Source organism: Canis aureus, chromosome 30 (genome assembly GCF_053574225.1).
Source record: "Canis aureus isolate CA01 chromosome 30, VMU_Caureus_v.1.0, whole genome shotgun sequence".
Lineage (NCBI taxonomy): Eukaryota > Metazoa > Chordata > Mammalia > Carnivora > Canidae > Canis > Canis aureus.
Genome location: NC_135640.1, coordinates 41,648,485 through 41,659,246, shown reverse-complemented (window position 1 = coordinate 41,659,246; position 10,762 = coordinate 41,648,485). Strand labels below are relative to the sequence as shown.

Genomic DNA, 10,762 nt, shown 5'->3' with positions numbered 1-10,762 from the left:
GGGCCCTTCTTTCGTGGCCGAAGTCTCCTTGGCGCCAGGGCTTTTCCTGCTGGTACAGCGGGTGGGAGGCGGCCGTGGCGCAGCCGGGCCGTGTGCGGAGCCTGGGGCGGCGGACACAGGCGTCGGGCCCTCAGGCCTTTCAGGGTCGGAGGGCAGAGAGGGCCGCCACGAAGGCCAGCGTTCGGCAGGGAAGGGTGCTCCGAGCAAGGATACCCAGGGCCTTCCTGCTCCCTGGCAGCGGAATGTTCCAGCAGCGTACTGCCCTTGCCCAGCTGCTCCCTGAGCTCTGTCCTTCCTGGAGACTGTCCTCCCCACCCCACCCCCCGCCACTTCCTAGAAAGCTGGTTACTAGAATTTTCCTGCAGGCTGGAGCCCTTCTTGGGAACAGCTGGGAGGGCCGAGCGCGTGTGCGCACAAACACCCTAGTCCTGGGCTCACACGCGGGATTGCAGACCTGTTCCGAGTTAGGCCAGGAGGGGCCGTGGCGACATCTCGGGGCCACGTCCCGACCCCGTCCCTCATGTTCCCTGATTCACTTCCGCGGGGTCCTGCCCACCAGGACGGGGCCTCTGAGCGCCTCTGAGCGGGAGGAGGCCGGGGGAGTTCTCGGTCCCGGCGGGGGGCAGTCTGGAGAGAGGCCGGGGGTGTGCACACAGCTGAGCCCCGAGCAGGAGGGAAGGGAGGGCCCCGCGCCCAGGAGCCTGCGGCTGGCCGGGGTGCGGGCGCCTGTGTCTGTGTTAACTGGAGTCCCGCAGGGGGCAAAGCTCCTGCTCCACCCGCCTCTCCGAGCCTCCCGTCTGAACGTGGCCCTGCCCCTTCACCGCTTCGTCTCTGTGGCTCAGCCGTCGAAACCATCAGCCACGGGTACCGGGCACTAGTCCCACCTGCCACCCAGGTCACCCAGACCCTCAGCCAGACCCCATAAGACTGGTCGCCTCAGGCGTCACTGCCCGCCCTCACCCACACTCCTGCTCACCTGCTCGGGGACCCCCACTCCGGCCACTCCGGCCAGGGCTGCGGGGCCTGCCCCACTCTCCCACTGAGAAAACTTCCCTCTGGGGCCAGCATTGGCATCCCCCCCCCCGACAAATCCTCACCCGCTCCCCCACTGCCGCACTCCCTTGGCAGAGCTGGACCAGCTCGGTGGCTGGGTGCCGCCCGGGGGGACCGCCGCACCCAACGCCGGGGGCAGCAGCTGGCGGAAAAGCAGGTGCGATGACCCTGGCCCGGGGCCGCGCGTGTGGCGGCGTCAGGGCCTCCTGGGCTCCTGCTCAGTATCCCTCCTTACGGTGCCCTGTGCGCTCTCCACCCAGCAGCCAGCTGCGTCTTCTAGGAACATAGACCTGACCACGTAATCCCCTTGCTTAGACATTTTCCGTGATGTCCCGTGGCACTTGGAGCGGGCGTGCGGCCCACCTGTCGTGCCCGGGCTCCGCTGCCCCAAGCACCGTGGATGCCTGCACCAGCCGGCACGGCTCTTGCTACTTATGCGGCTTTTTCGTCCTGAGAGGGGGGCCCGGGACCTGCGTGGCACCCATAGGCACGGAGTATTAGCTGAGTGAACCCTGCCAGGGGGCAGGCCACCTCACCATGGGGCTGTGCCACCTGGGGACCCCCCCACCAGCCCCCTCCTGTCCCGCCTCTCCGTTAGCAGGGGCGGAGTGGGTTGTGGAGGGTGGCAGGCTGAGCAGCTGGCAGGCCCGAGTTGCCCAGCCGACGCCGCACCTGCCCGGCCCCTCTGTGCTGTGGGGCCTCCCCCGGGCTCTGCGTTAGCTGCCCGTGAACCTTGCGTCCACCCCAGGCACCTTCTGGAGGAGGCTGGTGGAGCTTGCCCTGTCGACAGCTGGTGCTGAGCTCCGTCCTCTCCTGTGCGATGGCTTGGCTGGTGCCAGGCTGTGCCAGGCGCTGCAGAGACCCATCCGTCCCCTCCCACGCTCGGCAGTTTCCTGCTGTTCGAAGCGCACCATCCCCTCCTCTCCTGCCCCCGGAGCGACAACAGTGACTTTCTTAGGAGACGCAAAGGAAGAAGGTTCTCAAAGGGTGACCTGGAAACCCTGGTTGCTCACAGGTGGGCATGCCCTCCCGGGGGCTCCACTGCTCCCTGCTGGGCTTACAGGAGAGGCTTCCGAGGGGACCCACAGGTGTCTGGCCCCCGGGTGGGCTTGGGCCACACTTCTGCATGTGCACCACCGGGTGGGGGGTGGGGACTCCCTCCCTGCTTCTCCTTCGAGGATTGCTGCCTTTCTCAGGTTTTGTGTCCAAGCCCCAGCTGAACCCTCCTCAGGGGTTCTCCACTAGAGCACCCGGAGGGGGGGTCGCCAGGGTGGCAAGGCGGCTTCCTGGCTTTGCTAGGGAATGGGATGGATGCTGTCCCCCAGAGCTTGGAGCCAGAGCAGTACGGCTGGTGCCCTGCCCACCTGGAACTAGGGGAGTTCGTCCTGGGGAGGCCGTGGGAGGCTGCGTGGGAGGCGGGTGTTGCTGGCAAGGACAGGGAAGGAGGGAACAGGCCTCCCTGCCCTGCCCAGGCTTCCCCCCAGCGACCCACACGCTGCCCGGACACACCCTTCCTGAGCTGGGAAGAAGCACAGGCTTCAGTGGCCTTGAGAGCTCAGTGGTCCATCCCCCCCTCCATCCCCCTCCCTCCTCCCCTCCATCCCCACCCTCCATCCCCGCCTCACCCCACCCTCCATCCCCACCCTCCATCCCCACCCTCCATCCCCACCTCTCCCCACCCTCCATCCCCACCCTCCATTCCCTCCCTCCATCCCCGCCTCACCCCACCCTCCATCCCCACCCTCCATCCCCACCTCTCCCCACCCTCCATCCCCACCCTCCATTGCCCCCCTCCATCCCCACCTCACCCCACCCTCCATCCCCACCCTCCATCCCCACCTCCCCCCACCCTCCATCCCCACCTCACCCCACCCTCCATCCCCACCTCCCCCCACCCTCCATCCCCACCTCTCCCCACCCTCCATCCCTACCCTCCATCTCCACCCCCACCCTCCATCTCCACCCTCCATCCCCACATCCCCCCTCCATCACCCCCTCCCTCCATCCCACCTCCCCTCCCCCCCCACTGCTGCACTGTTTGAGGGGCTGGGCAGCACTGAGGAAGAGCAGGGACCATAACCACAGCCCCACTCGGCCCCACAGGCGCTGTTCCCTTCCCCTGCGGCCGTCCCGTCCCTGTCCCCGTGGCGGTGAGTGGAGGACCAGAGCTTTGTGGGCACAGCCGGGAGCCCCGCGGAGCCGGCTTCTCCTGCTGCAGCTGCTGCCCTGTCTTCCCGCTGCCCTTCCCGCTGACCCCGCGGGCCTGGGTTCACGTGCTCGCAGGGCCAAGACGATGGCCACATACTGTGAGGACAGGCAGCGTGGAGCGCGGAGGCCAGTCCAGGGCCTGTGTCCTCGAGGGCCACCCACTCTCACACTGGCAGCAGCACTGGGGGCCGCCTGGGCCGGCCCAGCCTCCAGCCCCTGCTGGGTCAGCCCCACCAGCCCGCCACCGTCCTGAGGGTCGGGGCTCCAGTGGCCCCGGCTCCTGGGGACTCCGTCCAGCCTGGGCCGCTGAGGAGCCCTGGCCGAGTGTGTGGTTGGTCTGTTTTGGGGTGCCCCTCCCCTCCGAGATGATTGTGCCCCAGACACCTTTCCCAGCCCACCTGTCACCCCGGGCAGCTGGCCCCCAAAGCGGTCTGGCTGCAGCCAGCAGCGGGGGAGGGGGAGTGGCGGCCGGGGAGGGTCCTCTCCTGACCGATTTCTCCCCCGGAGGGAGGAGCCTCCACATCTGCAGAGGAGGAGGGGAGCACTGCCCCCGCGCTGAGCTGGTGGAGGGGTGCTGGGTGAGCCGCTCAGAGCCTCAGAGCTGGAGGCGGGCCGCGAGGCAGCCTGGAGCGCCCTAAGGTCGTCAGTTTGCTGAGCCCCCCTGGGGAGATGCAGGAGCAGCCACACCCCGGGAGAGGGGTCTATAGCACTTTGAGCCGACAGGGTCGGTGCATGAAAAGATCCCACAAACCCGAGGCAGATCCACAGCCCCGTGGACACACGGGCGGCAGTCGCGGGCAGACGTAAGCGCGGGAAGAGGGGCTCAATGTCAGTCGTCCCCACACCTGTCAGGTGTAGCAGGTGTCGGTGCCGTGGGGGCGGTGTGGGGGGCCGAGCTGCCCCAGGCCCCGCGGGAGCTCAGTAGCCTCAGCCCCGCCCACACCCCACCGCTCGGTTGAGGGGAAGAGCGGAGGGACCCCGCGCCGGGACCGTGCAGCCCAGTGCAGGACCGAGCCGACCTCGCGTGGATGGTGCACATGATGAACAAAGAGGGGCTGATGGCCCAGGGCGGGCGCAGGTTGCCTGGCTGGGCCGGGGTGGGGGGCCCTGGGTGAGCGCCAGGTGCACCCGCCACCGCGTCCTGGAAGCTGCAGGGCGCCTGCGTGGACAGGTGCAGGTGTGGCACCAGTGGAGGCTCTGCGCCCCTGGTTCCGGGAGAGGCGGGAGGAGGAGGGACAGCCCGGGCGCCCCCCGCACCCCGTGACCTGCCCGTAGGGGCGCAGGCCTCTGTTTCTCACCCAGGCCGCCGCGGCAGGGGGAGGGCGGAGTCCTCCGTCTGTCTTCCGTCCGCCCCGTCTGTCTTCCGTCCACCCCGGACTCCTGCCTGCCAGCGACAGCCGCGTGTCCGTGTGTCCGGGGCAGGCTGCGGGCGGCGGGGGGCTGCGGGGGCTGCGGGGGGCTGCGGGGCGCCTCCATCCTTGCGCTGAGCCGGGCGGGCTGCCCTCCCCGCCGTCCTCTCTGGCAGGTTTCGGACCCCGGGCGGCGCGGGGCCTCGGCGGCTCCCGGAGGGCAGCGGTGGCGTCCTCGTCCTCGGGGCCAGGCCGCCGGGAGGGCCCCAAACTGTGCGCCCTGCCGCCCCCGGGAACCGGGGAAACGGGGTCGCTGTCCGGGCTTCCTGCGGAAGGTCTCCAGGAAGCACGGGGCCAGGCTGGGGGCTGGGCTGTGTCCTGGGAGCCGAGAGCAGCGTCCACGCGAGGGTCGAGGGGCCACGGCTGGGGCAGCTTCCGCTGCACGCGGGGCCCGGAGGAGCCTGCGAGGCCGGGGACCCGGCTGGGGGTGGGGGGCTCGGCGGGGACGCAGGGCGGTGCCAAGGCCGTGGGCAGCAGTGTGTCCCCGGAGGCAGCCCAGGCCTCCCCAGGACGGCCAGTGCACCGGCGTGGCCGATTCTCCGCCTCAAAGGAGACGCTCCGACTCGGGCTGGGGCGCCCAGGCTCCGGCGTGCACCAACCGAGTCTCAGGACTTGCGGGGTGGGGCCGGGACCCGAGCCCCCGAGCCCCCGAGCCCCCGAGCCCCGCGGCCTTCGCTGAGTGGCCTCTGCATCTCCGGATCTTGGGGTTGGGCCCCGAGGCTTCACCCTGACGGCCCTGAGCCTGCGGGGCTGGGCGGGGGGCGCCGAGACCACGTGGGCCCGAGGGGGGCGGTGGGATTGGCCTTTGCTGTGGGTGGCGCATTTGTCCCCCAAGGGACACTGTCCTTTGGTCGCTGGGGGGCCCCGGGAGGTCAGGGGGCGTCCGGCTGAAGGCCCAGATCAGACAGAGGGAGGCTTGCAGGAGGGTGGGAGCCTGGGGACACAGTGCAGGCTATGCCGGGAGAGAGAGGTGAGGGGAGCCCCGGGGAGCGCAGGCCCTGCCCGCCCCTGCCCTGCGGCGCCAGTTCTACCCTCGCATCCTCGCACCCTCGCACCCTCGCACCCTCGCATGGCTGGGCCCACGTGGGGACTTTGCCTTGGTTCTGAGCGTCCTGGAACCCTGCTCTCTGGAGGAGCCTCCGTGTCCCCGACCTTTCTCTCTCCCACTTGCTCCCCTTCCTGGTCCTTTGGCCACTGCCCCAGTGAACACCAGGGCGGTGCAGGGCCCCGCGGAAGTGGGCTGGGAGGGCACGGGGGGGGGGGGGGTGGATCATGGTGCTGAGACACCGCTGCTGGGTGAAAGCTATGAAGGGCACGGGCAGTCGGCACAGGGGACAGCTCCAGCTGTGCAAAGGCCGGGGGGCAGGAGAGCCGGTAGGAAGCAGACAGGCCACAGGGCTGGAGGAGCTCTGAGCAAGGTTCAGGATCCGGATCTCACCCAGATAAAGGCCAGAGGTCACTCCTGACCCCACCTACTCCAGCAGGTGGTCGGGACAGGGAAGGGCCCTGGACTCCCCCCGGCACACGGTTGGCAGCAGCGACCAGGAGTGTGGTCAGTGGCAGGTGAAGGTGGCTGTTTTCCGACTGGGAGGCCAGTGACAAGCGGGGCCACCAGGCTCCAGGTGTGCAGGGTGTGGGCAGGGCCGCCGGCTCCAGCAGGAGTTATAAATGGACCAGCACGGCCGTCGCCATGGTGACCAGCAACTGCTCCTGGGGCGGCCCTGGTCGGCGCCCCCGTGGCCCCCTGCGCTCCCCCTGGGAACGCGGAGCCTGGCCGGCCTCGGCCTTTTAAGGGCATTTCTGGGCCAGCGCCTCCATTACCAGCCTTTGTCGCGGCTGAAATGCGATCTCGCCGGAGCCGGGCCGTCAGTAGGGCAGGAAGCTCTTCCTGGCTGGGCAGACAGCCAGCCCTGCCTGTCCCGGCGGCGCCCCCACGTGCCAGCTCCACCGGCGGGGCGGGGGCGCACGGACATCCCCCCGGAGCCGCTCCGCTGGCGTAGGTGCTTGGCCAGGGCGGAGAGAGGCCTGCAGAGAAGCCTGGGCTTCCGGCGGGGGTCGGGGCGTCTCGGAGCCCCGGTGGGTGGGGGGCCAGGGCCCCGGGACCCTCTGCGCAGCATGTTGCTGCTTGTCTGGCCTGCCTCTGGGCTACTTTCAAAACCAACAGCACTTCCCCCTGAGAGGGCGGGAGGGAGAGTGTGGGGCACCCCAGGCCGGGACCACCCAGGGTCTCGGGTTAGGTTTGTGTGGGTGGGCGGCTGGACGGGAGGACGTGACTTCCGGAAGCCTGGGAAGCACCCCTCCATGTTCTGAGGCTCCCTTGAGTGTCCCTCAGCCACGCTCCACCAGGCTCAGGGCGAAAGGGTCCCTGCGGCTTGGCAGAGGGGCCACACTGGACTCTGGCACGCGGGGGCCCCCGGGGGGCGCTCTCCAGGCCAACTGTTGAGCCCCGCCCCGGGAATGCAGATGTGTCCCAGGAGAGACTCTGCAGAAACCTGGGGCCCCCGACACTGCAGGCTCGAAACCCCAGAGCTGGCGCCTCAGGCTCCCTGCGCCCCCCAGACTCATTCGCTGCCCACCACATCCCCTGCAGCACCAGCACCGTCACCCTGACAGGCCTGCCTCTGGGACGGCAGCTCCCGGCCCGCAGGCCCGGGTCTCCACGCCCTGGAGACGAGGAGCGCTGGACGAGGAGCTAGCTGCTTGCTGACTCCGTGGTCCACGCTCAGTCCGGGGGAGCAGATGCCGCACCTGCGCCTGTGGGCGGCTTTGCATTGGCCGGACGGCAGGCAGGTGAGCTGCAATCGTGCCACGGAGAGCACCTTGCCGCGGCGTGTCATAGCTGGGGTGGCGGAGGCCAGGGAGACTGTCCTGCCCAGGGCCAAGGAGCCCCCTGGGGCAAAGCAGGCTCGTGCCCCAGTGTCCCCACGGCCAGCTGGGGCAAGAGGACAGTGGCCGCTGACCGTGTCCTGTGGGCAGGCGGAGTGAGCAGCACCTGGGAGTGCAGCTGCAGAGAGGAGTGAGCACACCTGGTAGGCCATGCCACCTGGACACGGATCAGCACCACTTTTCATTTAATTTCATTTATTATTTTATTTGTACAAGGGTTTCAATGTGATGAAGGGCATCTATGAAGAATTCATAGCCGATACCCACTGACTGGTGCAGGCCTGGATGCTTCTCCCACCCTAAATCTGCTGGAGCTGCTATAACCCAGCACCCACCCTGGAAGGCTTAAGCAAGAGTGGTTTATTGTCTTACATCCTGGAGGCTGGACGTTTAAAATCCCAGTGTGGGCAGGGTTGGCCCCATCTGGGACTGTGAAGGAGAATCTGTTCGAGGATCCCCTGCAGCTTTCAGTGTTTGCTGGTCCTTGGCCTGTAGGTACATCACCAGGACCTCTGCCTTCATCCTCACACGACCTTCTCCCCGTGTGCACGTCTGTGTCCACGCTCTCGGGGACACAGTCATACTGGGTTTAGGGTCCCTTTTCTCCAGGACGACCCCATCTTCACCAACAACATCGGCGGTGACCCTATTTCCAAAGAGCCTCACCTTCTGAGGTGCTGTTGGTTAGGACTTCAACATAATAGGAAGTGTTAGGGGACACGATTCAGCCCATGAGGTCAGGAGCAGGCAAGGATGTCTGTTCTCACCACTTTGGTTCATCATCATTCTGAACATCCCACCCTGTGCAACAGGAAGGGAAAAGGAAAACACAGCATCCAGATTGGAAAGGAAGTAGTTAGTTGTCTTTCTGCACAATCAGAACCCAGTGTCTGGGCCGTCCTATGAAAATGTGCAGAAGACTTCTGGGACTAGTGAACGTAGCAAGGTTAATACAAGATCATCGTGCAGAAGTACCGTGTATTCTGTTTACAAGCCAAAATCTAAATAAAAGAGAACACCCAAAATATGAAATATTTAGGGATAGATCTTATCCAAAAAATGTGCAAGTTCTCAGGGATCCCTGGGTGGCTCAGCGGTTTAGCACCTGCCTTTGGCCCAGGGCGTGATCCTGGAGTCCCGGGATCGAGTCCCACGTCGGGCTCCCTGCATGGAGCCTGCTTCTCCCTCTGCCTGTGTCTCTGCCTCTCTCTCCCTCTCTCTGTGTACCTCATCAATAAATGAATAAAATCTTTTTTAAAAATGTGCAAGTTCTGACTGTAGTTGACAAAATATCGCTGAAGGAAGTTAAGGTGAATTAAATAAATGGAGAGATGAACTATGTTCATGGATGGGAAGATGCAGTTTTGTTCAGACGTCCGTTCTCCCCAAATAGATCTGCTCCCCCAGAGCAATCCCAACCAACGTCATATCAGACTCTTGCAGAAGCTGACAAGCGGGCTATCAAGTGCTTAGGGAAATGTAAAAGTCCTACAATACCTAGTCTAAATGGGGTAAAGAGGAGTGAGTTTGGAGGACATATATCACCTGGTTTCAAGACTTAATATAAAATTATCACAATTGGGGCACCCGGGTGGCTCAGCGGTGGAGCATCTGCCTCTGGCCCAGGCGTGACCCCAGGGTCCTGGGATCGAGTCCCACATTGGGCTCCCTGCAGGGAGCCTGCTTCTCCCTCTGCCTGTGTCTCTGCCCCTCTCTCTGTGTGTCTCTCATGAATAAATAAATAAATAAAGATTTAAAAAAAAACTATCACAATCAAGACAGTGCATGTTGACATCAGGGAAGACAATATATGAATGGAATAGAATAGAAAGTCCAGAAACAGACCCAGAAATAGACAGACCACTTTCAACAAAGGTGCAGAGACAGTCAGTGGAGGAAGGAGGGTCTTTCCCACACATTGCGTGTCCAAAGGCACACAAAGGGAACTTTGACCCGTACCTCTGGCCATGTACTCAACAGTAGCTCAACATCGTAGACCTAAATATATACCTTAAAACTGTGACCTTTCTAGAGGAAAACAGAAGCGAATATTTATAACCGTGAGTTAGGGAAAGATTCCTGAGCTACCACACCGAACGCGTGAGCCGTGAAAGAAAGCGGATGAGTTGGACTCCATCAAAATTAAGAACTTTTGCTTTTTCCGAAGCCTCCGTTAAGAAGCAGATGACAAGCCACGGACCGGGAGGCAAGTCTTTGCAAAGCACGTACGTGACGAAGGACTTACGTCAGAGTATGTAGAGAACGCCCTAAACCCATACAAGAGGACAAATCCCCCAGTTTTTTTTTTTAAAGGGCAAAAAATATGAATAGACATTTCACCAAAGAAGACACACTGACAGCGAAGAGGGAAGCAGGTGCACGTCATTGGTCACCCGGGAAACCGAGTGCAAACCACAGCGAGATGCCGCCGTGCACTAATGAGAAAGTCTAAGATCCACGGGACTGACCTTCCCAAGGGCGGACGCGGTTGGGAATGAGCGGGAATTCGCGGTCCTTGGTGGCGAGAGGACCAACTGATGCCCTCTTTAGGAAAACGGTCTGGAAGTTTCTTTAGAAGCCGAGCACACGGCGGGCACAGGATCTGACCACGGCGCTCGTAGAGAAAGGAAAGCACCGACCTGTGGAAGACGCGTGCACACGTGCTCTAGGGGCTCCGTCTGTCATCGCCCCAAACCGGGAGCCAAACAAACACGCCCCGGGAGGTGAAGGGCTGGCCCCGGGGAAGGCGCAGGGGGCCAGGGTGCGCCACGGCGGGACGGAGCCCAAGACCGCTGATGAAGCGAAGGCAGGCCAGACGGAGCGTGCACCGTGTGACGCCGTGTGTACATTCGGCAAGTGCACACCCATCGCTGGTGGCAGGAAGCAGGTCGTGGGTTCGGGGACATGACTGGGGTCGGGGCGGAGGCAGAGGAGAGCGGGGAGGGAGGGGTGCTGAGGCTCTGGAAAAGCCCTTGCAAGGGATGCTCCTAATACTCCGAGTTTTCTCCCGCTGTATGTATAATTTCTAGAAACTTCCACCCACTTGGTACGTTGCTATTACAAGGAGGTACAAATCCTGAGGGAAAGAATTTGGCAAAGCACTGCCTTTGTGGTGCAGAGGGGTGGGGGTGGGGGTCACACTGCGCCCAGCAGGGGCTGCCAGGAGCAGGTGCAGGCTCAGGGCCCTGTGGCCACACAGTGGATTC

General features: G+C 64.3%; 1 long non-coding RNA gene across 2 annotated transcripts; it reads left to right on the top strand.

Moving 5' to 3' along the window:
• Nucleotides 1-1,945: 1,945 nt before the first annotated feature.
• Nucleotides 1,946-8,819, top strand: LOC144302035 (uncharacterized). 2 transcript variants are annotated; one of them, XR_013368944.1, is made up of 2 exons: nucleotides 1,946-2,068; nucleotides 7,773-8,819. It is a non-coding gene; the product is annotated as an uncharacterized LOC144302035 (long non-coding RNA). The 2 variants fall into 2 exon arrangements; XR_013368945.1 differs by lacking the exon at nucleotides 1,946-2,068 and adding an exon at nucleotides 5,114-7,460.
• The last annotated feature ends 1,943 nt before the right edge of the window (nucleotides 8,820-10,762 follow it).